The sequence below is a fragment of the Melopsittacus undulatus genome, chromosome Z (assembly GCF_012275295.1).
Source record: "Melopsittacus undulatus isolate bMelUnd1 chromosome Z, bMelUnd1.mat.Z, whole genome shotgun sequence".
Taxonomy (NCBI): domain Eukaryota; kingdom Metazoa; phylum Chordata; class Aves; order Psittaciformes; family Psittaculidae; genus Melopsittacus; species Melopsittacus undulatus.
In genome coordinates, this window is record NC_047557.1 from 35,056,027 (window position 1) to 35,068,204 (window position 12,178).

The following is a 12,178-nucleotide window of genomic DNA, read 5'->3' on the forward strand; positions in this document are numbered from 1 at the left end:
AGTCATGTGTTCTTAATGACTCATTCTAATTATACTTACCTTTGTGTTAGCTAAAATAAGTATCTCACCTAGCCATTGCTATATATGATATTCAGCTGTTTATTATACCATTTCTTCAGTTGGAATTTCTTGCCAGAAAATACATTTTCAGTTGTATAATGGGCCTCTTAGCAATGAGTCTTCTTAAATTGTTATATCTTTAATTTCAAGGGTGAATGCTTGTAACCCTGTTTTAGATGGTAAAATGTGCTTATGAACTGCTTACGGGAGCACACTATCTGCCTAAGCATGAAGTTTTGAGTAAAAATTTAGAACTTCATAGAAATGCAATAGTTGCACAGTGGTTTATAATATAAATCCAGTGTGACCTGAAATGGTAGATGCAGTAGAGGAGCTTTATGTTCTGGTATTAAGGAATAAAAACAGACAAAAAGTGTCTCAATCGCTAGTCTGGATTCCCCTCTGATTCTTCCTGGTCTGTTTAGATGCAGCTTGCACTGGTCTTGGACAGCAAATTGTCACGACTTTTGGGCACAGTCATGTGAATTTTGCTTCTCCCAGACTGAAGCGGAGTCAGCAACAGTTCCCTCCTAAGTTGACTCTTATGTATTTCAGCAGGCCACATTTGTTTCCTTGACTGAAGAGCTTTGTGCCTAGGCATCGGTGACAATCAAAATCAGTAATGAAACAGCTGTCTGTTGTCTTTTATTTGGGGCACATCACTGAAAACGGATTGTCTAATTACAAGCCATTTTTGTTCCTGCATAGGTTTACCATTCTCTGAGGCTAGAAGAGGATCTTGAAATTCTGTATATAATATGAATTCTTAACTGACAAAGCTTTATGAATGTGCTGCATTTTAATGCTAAGAGATGTTTACCATTCAGCTGTGTAGGTTTACTTCAGAAGGTTTTGTTTTTTTGGGGGTGTATGATTTTAGGTTTTGAGTTGTTTTTTTTTTTTTTAGCATCCTAAATGCAAGAATGTATTTCTTAACAGGGTTGGGCTTCAAAGTTAAATTGAAAAATGCAAATCAAGCAGATTCTTTTCTCCAGTACAAATGGTAATGATATGTATTTTTCAGACTATTTGTCCTTACAGCTGCACGTAAAAGCAAATTTAGCTGAGATCTGTCCCTGAAATTCCAGAATTCTTGAAATTCTGAAAAATCCTATTCAACTTACTCCTGGGACAGAATGCATCCAAAATTTTACTGCCTTTTAAAATCTGTCCGTGACTTTAGTTCTGTTTCTATGGATAATCAGCTGAATTCTAGCCTTCAGACAATTTAGTAGCTGAGCACCTTGCTTCTTCTGAAGCAAAGGTTCAAAAGAACTGAGGTTAAGAAACTTGATGTTCATCTATCTGAAGTGGTCAATGCTTCATGCGCCTTCCATGCAGTAAAAGATCTGAGCTCATAGTCACTTTGGGATGGTCATCTCTCTTTTCATGATGGAGTCATTGTACCACTTCTCTTACCAGGACTTAAACCGCTCGTTCAGAAAATGGGAGAATTCTTGAGGCTTCCAAGATTCAACATCTGCATCTCCTATTTTTCTTAACAGTCTTTCAGTCAGCAAAACTGGGATGTTACACCTTATTCTTGAGGCAGATTTAACAAATGAACAAGTGATCTTTTGAATGACGGGGAATGTCGTTGTGACACGTGATGTTCCTCTGCCTGGTTTGACCATATCAGATTTGGAAGATTCCTGTCCAGGCGTTGAGAGAAGGGCAGGGAGTCAACATTTGTAATACCTCTTGCTTAATTTCTTTTACTGCCATATAATACTAATCATACAAAATTTCTATTTAATGGTATCCAAGACTCTCAGACTATTAAATGTCAGTGTTATAATAAAAACCTAACTGAAGCCATAGGAGTGTGTAGCTACTGAACATATTTTTCTCTGCTCCCTTCCCTTAACCAGTCTCTGAGAGGTTGGACAGCTGCTAATGAAACGGAACCCCATCTTTGGAAGAATTAAAAACAAGGCTGAAAATTGACCTCTTTCTGGTGCACATGTGTGGTAGTGGAACTTTAAATGGTCTCCAGATGGATTGGTACATTTTCCTTTCCAGCAAAACATCATGAACAATTCATTCCACAGGACACCAGGGCCTGCTGGTGTGTGTTAGGAGCAAAGCAGTTTTTTGCAGTAGCTACACTAAGAAGGGGGGGGGGCAGTAAGAAGGAATTCTAATGTTTTAGCTTCCTCACAAGGTTTTTATATACCTACTGTGTTTCAGACCAGTTGGTTACAATTAACCCTGTGCACTTAGAGCAGTTAGGTTTTGGAGTCATCTGCTGCAGTATAGAAGTAGAGGAGTGAGACTGGGAGGGAAATCAGTTTATAGAATATGCATTAGTGTGCCCAGATATTATAACCAAAAAGCTAGCGTGTCTGTGAAATACAGTCAAGCAAGATGTTCATGTGTCTGTTCGTATGCTCTTTATCATGCTGGTGTAGCTAGCCCCCACAAAGCAGAACTCAACAGATGTTTATCTTTCTGAGGGGAACGTGTAATGTAGCATCTGTTGAGTCTAACTTCACCCACATTTGGCGTTACATTAGGAGGTTGCCTATAATTGCCACTGCTTCCATGAATATTTGTGGATGCAGAGTTCTTAAAGAAGTCACATTTTTGTAAAAGCTGCTTTCAAGAGGAGAGGAACATGGGAGAAAATGGCCCCATGGGGGACTGGGAGATTTACCTGAACAAATACTCTTTAATACAGCAATATCATCATTACTTACAGTGCCTCCATGGCAGCATCAAAATTTTTTATCTGTTTTTTGCAGATGAGGAAACGGAGGCAGCAGGATAAGCAATTTACTTGTGTCAAATTGTAAGACAGCTCTCCTGTGTGAATGTGATTCTTATCAGGTGTGCATTTTACATTAATGAAATGAAAGGCTGTTCTGTTAATGCTTTCTGTGGGAGAATGGATCATCCAGAGCTCCCTCAGGATTTTGGACACAGCATTACTCAGATCCATTTAGATGCAAGTAAAAAAAAAACCTGATTAGCACAGTTTTCTTGGCAAGGTTCTGTTGTTGCTAGTCATGAGCTTCTTAATGCAGTTGTTGCTCTCACAGCTTCATCTGTAGAGTTAAGAGTAAGCCCATGACATACAGATTGCTAGCACATTATTTTTGTCCTCTTGGACTTACAAAGCCCTTCACAGAGAAAAAGATGCTGGTACTAATGTTCAGTCTTCATCTGTAAGAGATTATATGGTGGGAAAGGGAAGGGAAGAACTCTTACTGATTCTGGTTTTGTTACAAAGTTGAGCTTTTCATTTTTGTACTCATGTCATGATCACATATACAGCTGCACATTTATTGCTGTTTCAGTTAAGCCACATAGACTTAACACCAGGCAGTATCAGTCTAACAAATTTTATTTAAAGACTGTTGTGGGCATGATAAAATCTATTTTTGGAGGAATGAGGCAGAGACATAAGGATGAAAGTGGAGGTGTGATTATCTCACAGCTACTTACATCTGTATTAATCAAAATCCCTAGTAAACTATCCAAATGCACTTGTTCCCTTACAGATCAAAAGATACTGCATGTAAGTGAACAGCTTGTGTTAAGAATGTCAGTCTGCTAATTAAACTCTCCATTACTTTTCACATTCGTTATATTTAATCTTTCGGTGAATATAGTCCTCATACGTATCTTGCAAAAAGGATGTACTTTCTGAAACTCCAAGTCTGTGAAAGACCCAGAGCAGTTAGTGGCTCTTAAAATCCAAGTGTTTATCTGTGTAAAAAAGAAAAGGCAATTCTGCAAATACTTGATATTACATTTCATTCTTCATGTAGCATCTGTAACAAACAGAAGCAATAAATAATCCCCATCTCTTGTGATCCTTTATATTTGTACTGTAAGAAACAGGTTCCCACCTTAAAATATTCTTAGAATAAGCACTCAGCAAGTAGACAGAAGGATCTCTCTCTTCTGTGATTATGAACTGTATCAGTGAATTTGAAACTAACAGGTGGCACTGAGAACTCATAAAGAAATCAGTGTCTTGGAAACTGAACATGAGTGAGGTTCCCCTAAGAGATTGCTTTGTACCAGTTGAGTGTGGCAATGACAGACCATGGTCATAGGAGTTACCTTGTGATGCAGAGACAATGCTATGTAATTAAAGACTGTGTCTAGGTTTCTTTGTATGGCTAAGCAGTATCAGCACTTGTCAGCAGAAACTAACTTATTTTTACTTGAGTTTTAAAGAGACTGAATATTCCAAAACAAGTGTGTCAAGTAACTTTAGCACATGCAATATCACAGGAAAGTGATGTATGGCTAATATTATGCAGAAGAAGCACCTTGAAAAGTATTCGATTTCTTTTGTAGCTGTCTTTAGGAGAATGATTGCATCTGTTTTATTTCAAGGAAAAAATTAAAAAACATATCTCCTGAAAAACACTTGAGACTAGTAAGCTGTGCTTTTTCACCACTTGCTCTCATGCTGTGTGTCCTTGGAAGTGCTCTTTCTTCTCTAGTACGCTGTCTTTTGATAGCATTATCCCAGAATAAAAGAAAATTTAAACATTTATGTGGGAAACCTGAGGATTGTGTTTCACCTCATCCTTTAAAATGTACATGAACAGGTATGTAAAGAGCACCTGCTATTATGCTATTATGCACAGCTTTGTTTGTATGTATCATTTGATTAAGAATTCCATTTTTATTGTTACATTTTGGGATGATTATAAAAAATAGGAGTGCACTACTTTGTATATTATTTTCTAAGTAAATTATATTTGAAGTTCCAGCATTGTTTTCCATGGTTGCTGGCTACTATGGTGGATGGAGTATTTCCACTGAAGAGTAGGTGACTTCCTATTCGGTCATTAATCCTTCAGGAGGAAGGAGGTGACCTCAGATAGGCTTTTCTTCAAGCTCAGTGAGACATCCTGGGGAGCTAAATCACACTGGTGTAAGTATACGGTTTCTCTGCAACTGCAAGGCACAGTGCCGTGGATCTGCAGCCTGCAGATGGCTTATGTGGATGTCCAGGAAACATTTTAGTATAGATTTCAAATGACTGACTGTATGAAAACTCAGCTGAATAGTAGTCAGCATCCTTAACACTGACTCTGGGTTTAAATGTGGATACAGCAGTTTGCCTGGACTGCAGGTTGCTAGACACTAACGAGCAGCCTCTCTGCTCCTGGCAGTGGGTGCCAGCTGCTGCCCCGCTTTGCTTTAAGGTGGTATTTTTCCTTTAATGGAGAAATGGTCCATGGCCAAAACTCTCTTTCTGAGGCAGTTTTACGTAAGTTGTATTCTTTGGCATTTCTAATGGAGAAAAACATAGTAGTGTATATAGCATGAAAACATACTCCATGGGCTAGATGCAGAACTGCCCATAGCTGCACAGCAATAATGGTGGGTATGTACTGACACATTTTTGTACCGATTAGTTATATATGGAAAGAAAACCAGTTTTGGTGGTGGTGGTGCCTCCTCTTCAGGACTTTCATGGCTAATTAAGACCCAAGCTTCTTGTATTTGTTATGTGATGCTACATGTCTGGGTTGGCTTCTGGGTCTGGAGCATGTAGGTTTGGCTTTGAGTGTTTTGTTCATGTTTATACTGGTAGTATTCTGAGAATCTGAGTTTTCCTATGTTGCTGCATTCCTTAAAAAATAACTTTAAAAAGCAGCTAAGAATTTAATGCTGCAGAAGGATATTTGGGATACGGCTAGTACCTTATATAGTTCTTTACAGTAGCACCAGACCAGACAGTCTAAGAGGGCTTTGTAATGCACATGTTCTCACTAGAACTAATGTGAAGCCGCATAGTCAAATTGAAAGTGCCAAGGGTAATGGCAGTAAAGACAAATTCAAAGATCAGAAGACTGAATAAAACCAGAAGTTCCTATCTCAGTATGCCTGTGGGATGTCTGGACCCAGTTTCTCTGCTGTAATCTGTCACTTACTTTCTCTGCTGTATATTCTTACAGAGTAATGCTTAAATTCACTTTCGTGCCTTTTCATTAGTATCAATGAGTATTTTGCACTGATGTAACAAATGTCAAATGGTCATTCAAGATGGTGGTTTATCAGTGTTCCTTTATTTGAAAATCGATAGTGGGAGTGGAGAGAGTGTTACTGTCTTTACAGCATGTTTCAATTAGTATAGGTCTCTGAAGATTAAAGGCTTTGTCTTGGACTTTACCTGAAAGAATGTAGTACTGATACAGATCTTGAAAGTACTTGTCAAACTCTTACTGTAAAATGCTCAATTTTTGCATGGGTGTTTCAGTAAACACATGAAATATTCTTTCTTTTTTTTTTATTACTCAGCACTCCTGTTTTTCAGTAGTAGATGCTACACACAGCTGTGTAAATCTTCGGTATGTGAGCTTTTTTGTTTGCCAGGAGCATATATGTGTAAGGCATTTCCCACTTGCTGCATATTGGCCAGATAATAAGTGTATTTCCAGCAAATCAAGCCCCCCTAGGAATTTACATGTACATTGATTTTAAGAAACAGTTAAGAAATAGCTTAGCCATTAACTGCTTCTTTTTAATCATACCGTTCTTTATTTTATATTGGTACTGACAGTAATTTTTCCTCAAAGAATTAGAGCCCAAAGATTAACTAGAAAATATCGGTCTATCTACATGCAAAAGAACAGCAGAGTCTTATTGAGCAATTACAATTATCTTAGAAATATCTTTGGATTATAATGCAAGAAGATATCTTTTCCTTTTCTAAAAGGACATTTTTTTTGAATGCATATTGAGGAGAAAAGGTCTAAATACTACAGCTCAGATAGAAACTTTCAGAAATAAACCAGCATCTTCATTCTTGTTCATATTAAGTTTTGGTTTGATGTCTTTTTTTTTTTTTTTGCCTGTTTTTGTCAGGATTTTCCTTTCCCTCTGAAAGGATGCTGTCGAAATTATGAAGAATGTTAGAGGTCAAAATCAGCTTTGCTTTGTAGCCTTTGCCTTCATCCAAAGTCAGAAGTGAATTAAAGTTAGCCCTTACCATTCCTGTTTACTGTTAGTATCAGGAGCATTTACAAGGTTAGAAAGCTAATCAGTGTGAAGATAAGTGCTGAACATTTTGCCCTTTAGACATACAACTGCATCATCCAGATCAGAAACAAAAATGTGGAAATACTACCATATCTTGAGAAATAAGATGCTAAAGGTCACAAACTACTAAAAAATAGAGCCTTACCTTCATTTAACATGTCACTAATTCTGTGCTTTGGGTTGTTGTGCCCTAAATCTAAAAACACAAAACAAGAATGAAAAAGCATCAAGCCCCTCCAGCTTAAAAAGCAAGTAATACAACATTTTTAGAAAGCACATTGCATCATCAGATTAATCTTTCCATAGTCAGAAGTGTAGCTGACCTTTTGGGTCTTTAATGCTGAGGTTAGACAGTTCTGGTAGACCTTCCTGTAAAGTTCAACAAGAAGTCTTACTTGCCTGGGAGAGCTTCTGCCTGAAGCTGGCTTTGCCATCAGATAAACGCAGGTGGGTCCAAATGACCTACCATATCTTACAGATCTTGACCCTAGGTGATATATTTTTACCTTAAAATGTTCATCTTTTCTGGGCATATCTCTGAATTCTGCATGCTGCTGGTCAACATCTTAACAAAGATAATGGTTTTATTGCAGGTGTCTAGCAGCCACCTTATTGTAATATATTTCTAGGAATAGAGGTGATGTGCTTTCATTAGGTAATAATTACTACTATAATCTTTGCTGCAAATTATGTTTGATTTTTTTTTTTAATTTTAAGGTTATTTTTAAACTCTTTATAGAACCACAGTATCTCTAGAACACATTTGTGTTTAAGCAAGGCTTGTTTCAGTTTGGTTTAAGTAATGAGTAACTAAGTTGTTTTAAGTTCATGTTATAAACAGTGAAGCTGCCAATGATAGGCAGACCCTTACAGCTAGATTATTGATTTCATGTTAGTTTGGAAACCTCCCCAAAGATGGTGAAGAATAGTAGAAAGATCTTGACCTTTCCTTTCATGCTCAAAGAAAGCCCCTCAAAACTCAGAGGGATGCTTCTGCAAAGCCCTTACTCATTGTTCTACAGGCCACCTCTTCAGTAGGTAGAGATGGGGCTTCAGCAAGGAGCAGTAAGAAACGCAGCATAAATGGTAACCATCCTAACCAAAAAGTGGGTTTAGGTTCTCTCTGGCTGCCAGGTTTCAAGTGATGTGGAAATGGTATAGCTTAATTAATTCCACAGAAGATACATTCTTAGTGAACTTCATCTGACATTTGAATTTTCAGATTGTAAAACCTCTCTTTACTTTGTATGCTCTATCAGTATCATGAAGAGGAAGAAATGTGAATTGACAAAAGAGTTGGAAGTAAATGAGGGTCAGGTCCCAAGGTGGAGTAATGTACCTCACTGCTGTTGGTGAGTAGTAAGCTTTTACGTACATCATTAAAAAGTAATAAAGTCTCTGAAGTTGACGCTTTCAGCAGGGAGAAATCCTCATGACTCATCTTGTGTTAAGTGGAGCTGAGTCCTCTAAGACCAAAATAGAAGAAAATATGCCCATTCCTCGAAGTGAAAGTAACACAGTTGTAGAAAAATAATCTTTTTTTTAATTTATTTACTTTTGTCCTTTAGCTTTATATCAGTCATGATTTTGTGGCTGTTAATAAAGCAAGACTTTCACAAATTCATAGAGGGAAAGTCTGCATGGCATTAAAAAAAAGTCAAAAGTCCTTGCCTGTAGAACACACTGTTACTACAACAAGATCATGCAGTACCAACTATTTGAAGTGTGATAATTTTTCCAATTTTTTGTGCATTTTAAAAGAATGGGCTTTATCCTGTGGTCCATCATGCTCTTAGAAATGTTATCTTTTTAGATACATTGAATGCTTTTGCTAGATATATGGAAAATCAATTAAGATTTTTTTTCTGTATAATAAAATTGCAGTTGTTTCAGATTTAAAAGAAAAAAAGGCCACCTTTTATTGTGCTTGCATAGCACCTGCTCAGAGATGGCTTTTTTGTCTCTTAGGTTTTGATGTAATACTATTTTTAAACATAAAATATTACTCATATAAAGACTTTCGAAGTAGCAGTAGCCATGACAACCCTCACTCTTGGGAGTGCAGAATAAGGTGACTCTGTGACTGGACAGCTTATTCTGCATGTGACTGTATATAGTAAAAATAATTATGACTTCATTAAAGGCTACTTTTTCCAGGTTATGCAACAAATTAGCAGGAAACTGCAGTTCAGGAAATTAATTGGGCTGTGCTTGTTCCATCAAACAGTAGGCAAAGGAATTCATGTGCCAGCAAGGACTATTAAAAGTGACATGTTTTGTAGATTTTTTCCTTTCTTTCTCTCACATTCTGCTTCTGTTTCTTCCTTTTCTCCCTTTTTCTTATTTTTTCTATTTTCCTTCTTTCCTGAGTTTCAGTTTTCTGCTCTTGATCATCCTCAGTACACACTTCATAGCTGAAATCAAGTAGGCAATTTTGTGCTTATTGACTTAAGTCTTAGGGAGAGGAGTAAGGATCACCTGTGGTGGCATTTCTGTTTCTATGCTCTTCATGATGAGACTAACCGAGAATAATACAAAGTCAGGAATGGATAATTTTTTTTTTTAATTTTTTTACGGTTTTTTTCAGAAGTAACATACTTTTGCTTTATGATGATGTAGTCTCATCAGTCTGTGCATACTAGATTAAAAGAATATCACGAACTGTAATTTGCAAACATGAAATATTAAGTTTTCTCACACTCTCATAGAGTTGTTATTAAAATAAATTACACCATGGTTTTATAGTACTTGGTTTAGATATCAATGAATATGGTTAGGAAACAACATTATAAAGAATTTAATCTTTTTGCAGGATACAGTTTTATGGTAAGACAGTTGTCCAGAGAGTTCACAATAAAGTTAAAACAAAGTAAAAACTAGGTTTTTTTTTTAATGAATAATGACCAGTCTGTACAGTGGATGAGAAAATTATAGTGAAGTTGCAGCTAGCACAAAAATCATAAAGGTGCATGTATCATAATGCATAAACACAGTGATTCAGATTGTTACATAATAATGTCATTTATTGTCATCCTGAATATGTCTCTGTAAATCCTTCATTATCTTTAAAACAGTTGTAGGCATGCAGTTTAATTTACATATTTTTATATCTGCAAAATACAAAGTTAGAGAATATTTTAGAAATAGTAGACTGTGTGTAACTGATTAAAAATAAAATTTATTGTTATAGATAGATTTACTTATGGTTACATGATATTATAATAAAAACTTTTAATATATATCCATTCAAAATTGAAATATTTTTAATATAAGACAATTGCTTGATTACTTCCCTGAAGATAAAGGAGTTTTTGCTTTTCAGTTGAACAGTAAGAACAAGGCTAGATTTCTTATAGAGTAACTTGGGAGTGAAATAGGGAAAACATTGTATCCGGCAACAGCATTTTAATAAGTTTATGGCAGCTTAGTTACTTGCTCTATGTGAAACCATTTTCTGAGCAAAAAGGAACATCTCATATAAACTACTTGTTCTGTTCAGTCTTCACATATCTGCATTTGTGGTAGGTCGGAATGTTCCTCCTTGTTGATACACAGCTAGCAGTTTATGTAAACAGTATCCTTAGAGGCATACATGTCAAGCCTTACTAAGGATAGTGTGAAGTGTGATGGGTTGATGGGTTGACAAGCAATGGCCTCTCTAATTGAATGCAAATACTAGCACTGGCTTTCAAATGGCAGGAGGAGATGAGTGTAAGAACTGTCTTTTCTGCTTCTGAGGTGAAACCACTGTGAGAACCCGCTGGTCTTGCTCTGTTGGCATAGCAAACAAACACTTGGGATCTCCCTCACCCAGCTCCTTTCATAGCTAGGTCCAGCTGGTGTCTGTCAGAAAGACCCACAGAGGTAACAATCTTGTCTGTGATCCAGCATCTCCAATTAGTTTGCTTTTTCTTTTTGTTCATTTATAAAAAATGAAAGATAAATCCAGCCAAGGAACAGCTCGTTGTAATCAGCACAAAATGTCTTGAGGCAGCACACAGGCCAGTTATGTGCTGCGTGTTTGTATTTTACATGAGTGTGGGCAAGCTGGCTAATATGATTATGGTGGTACAGTTCATATATTACTTACGTAATTGCATTTACTTACTTACTGAACTTGGACATAATCATGTTTTCTTGTATATCTGACTTCACATCTGCATGACGGATCAGTAATTTCTGAATTTGAAGACAATTGTATTGTGAGCTTGCAGAGGCAAGCATGGGCTGCATTGTGTTTGCTTTGAAGGGTGATGTATGTCTCTGATTTTGTTTTTGAACGGTTGCAGATGTGATCACTGTATTCCTTCCCGCTTGGCATTGGTACATAAGTGCAATTCTGTGACACTTATATATATTGAAATATATCCATGATGGAGCTGTCACTTCTAATACTACATTTTGTGAGGACTACCAGCTTTTGGTGTGCCTTTTCTGAAATACTTCTGATAAAGTTCTGGTACTTATTTTTTTCGTTTCCAGTACCATCCCTTATACTTTAAAGTTGTTGTTGGTATTTTTAATTTTTTTTTAACTACAAAACCAGCTGTACCTGCATAAAGGAAACCTGTCTCATGTACTAAGAAAAGCATGCATCTGGAGGACAAAAATGAAAAAAGGGTAAACAGGTAAGATAGACAAAGGACGATATTGAAAATGTATGCTTTGTGGTGCTAAAGGTCTCATTATTGTTTTGTAAGATCTATTGTTTTTCAGCTAATTTATGGAAATAAAGTACACTAATACTTTTCTGAGTATTTCAGAATGGCTCTGGAAGCTCATTAATCAGCCTATAACTGATGCTGGAGTACAACAGTGGGAAAAAACACTGCATATAATCCAAGTTATATTTATTGATGGAAAGTCAGTATACTTCTCTGCTAATGATTCTCACATGATAATGCAATGATTCTAACATGATAATGAAAAATATCCCATGGAAATTTCCTTAATGGAAAGTGGAATTTCCAGTTTTTCATATGTTTTATACCTGCTTGGGAGCACCGTATTTTGCTGGTTTAGAAGAATTTACGTGTATTTTATCTCTTGTCTGAAATGTTTGTTTTTTTTTTAAATTCTGGCTCACTGAATCCTTAAGACAAAGCTA

The 12,178-nt window shown here is 36.5% G+C and overlaps 1 protein-coding gene across 3 annotated transcripts in view; it reads left to right on the top strand.

Moving 5' to 3' along the window:
* The window catches only part of SH3GL2 (SH3 domain containing GRB2 like 2, endophilin A1), a 90,765-nt gene that overhangs the window by 27,440 nt on the left and 51,147 nt on the right, over positions 1-12,178 (top strand). Inside the window, exon 1 of one of the 3 annotated variants that reach the window (XM_034073226.1) lies at positions 8,403-8,423. The exons of the other annotated variants lie outside the window; for them this stretch is intronic. The gene's annotated coding sequence lies outside the window, so the exon portion shown is untranslated. Of the gene's footprint in view, positions 1-8,402; positions 8,424-12,178 lie in introns of those variants that run through there. 3 annotated transcript variants of the gene reach the window in all.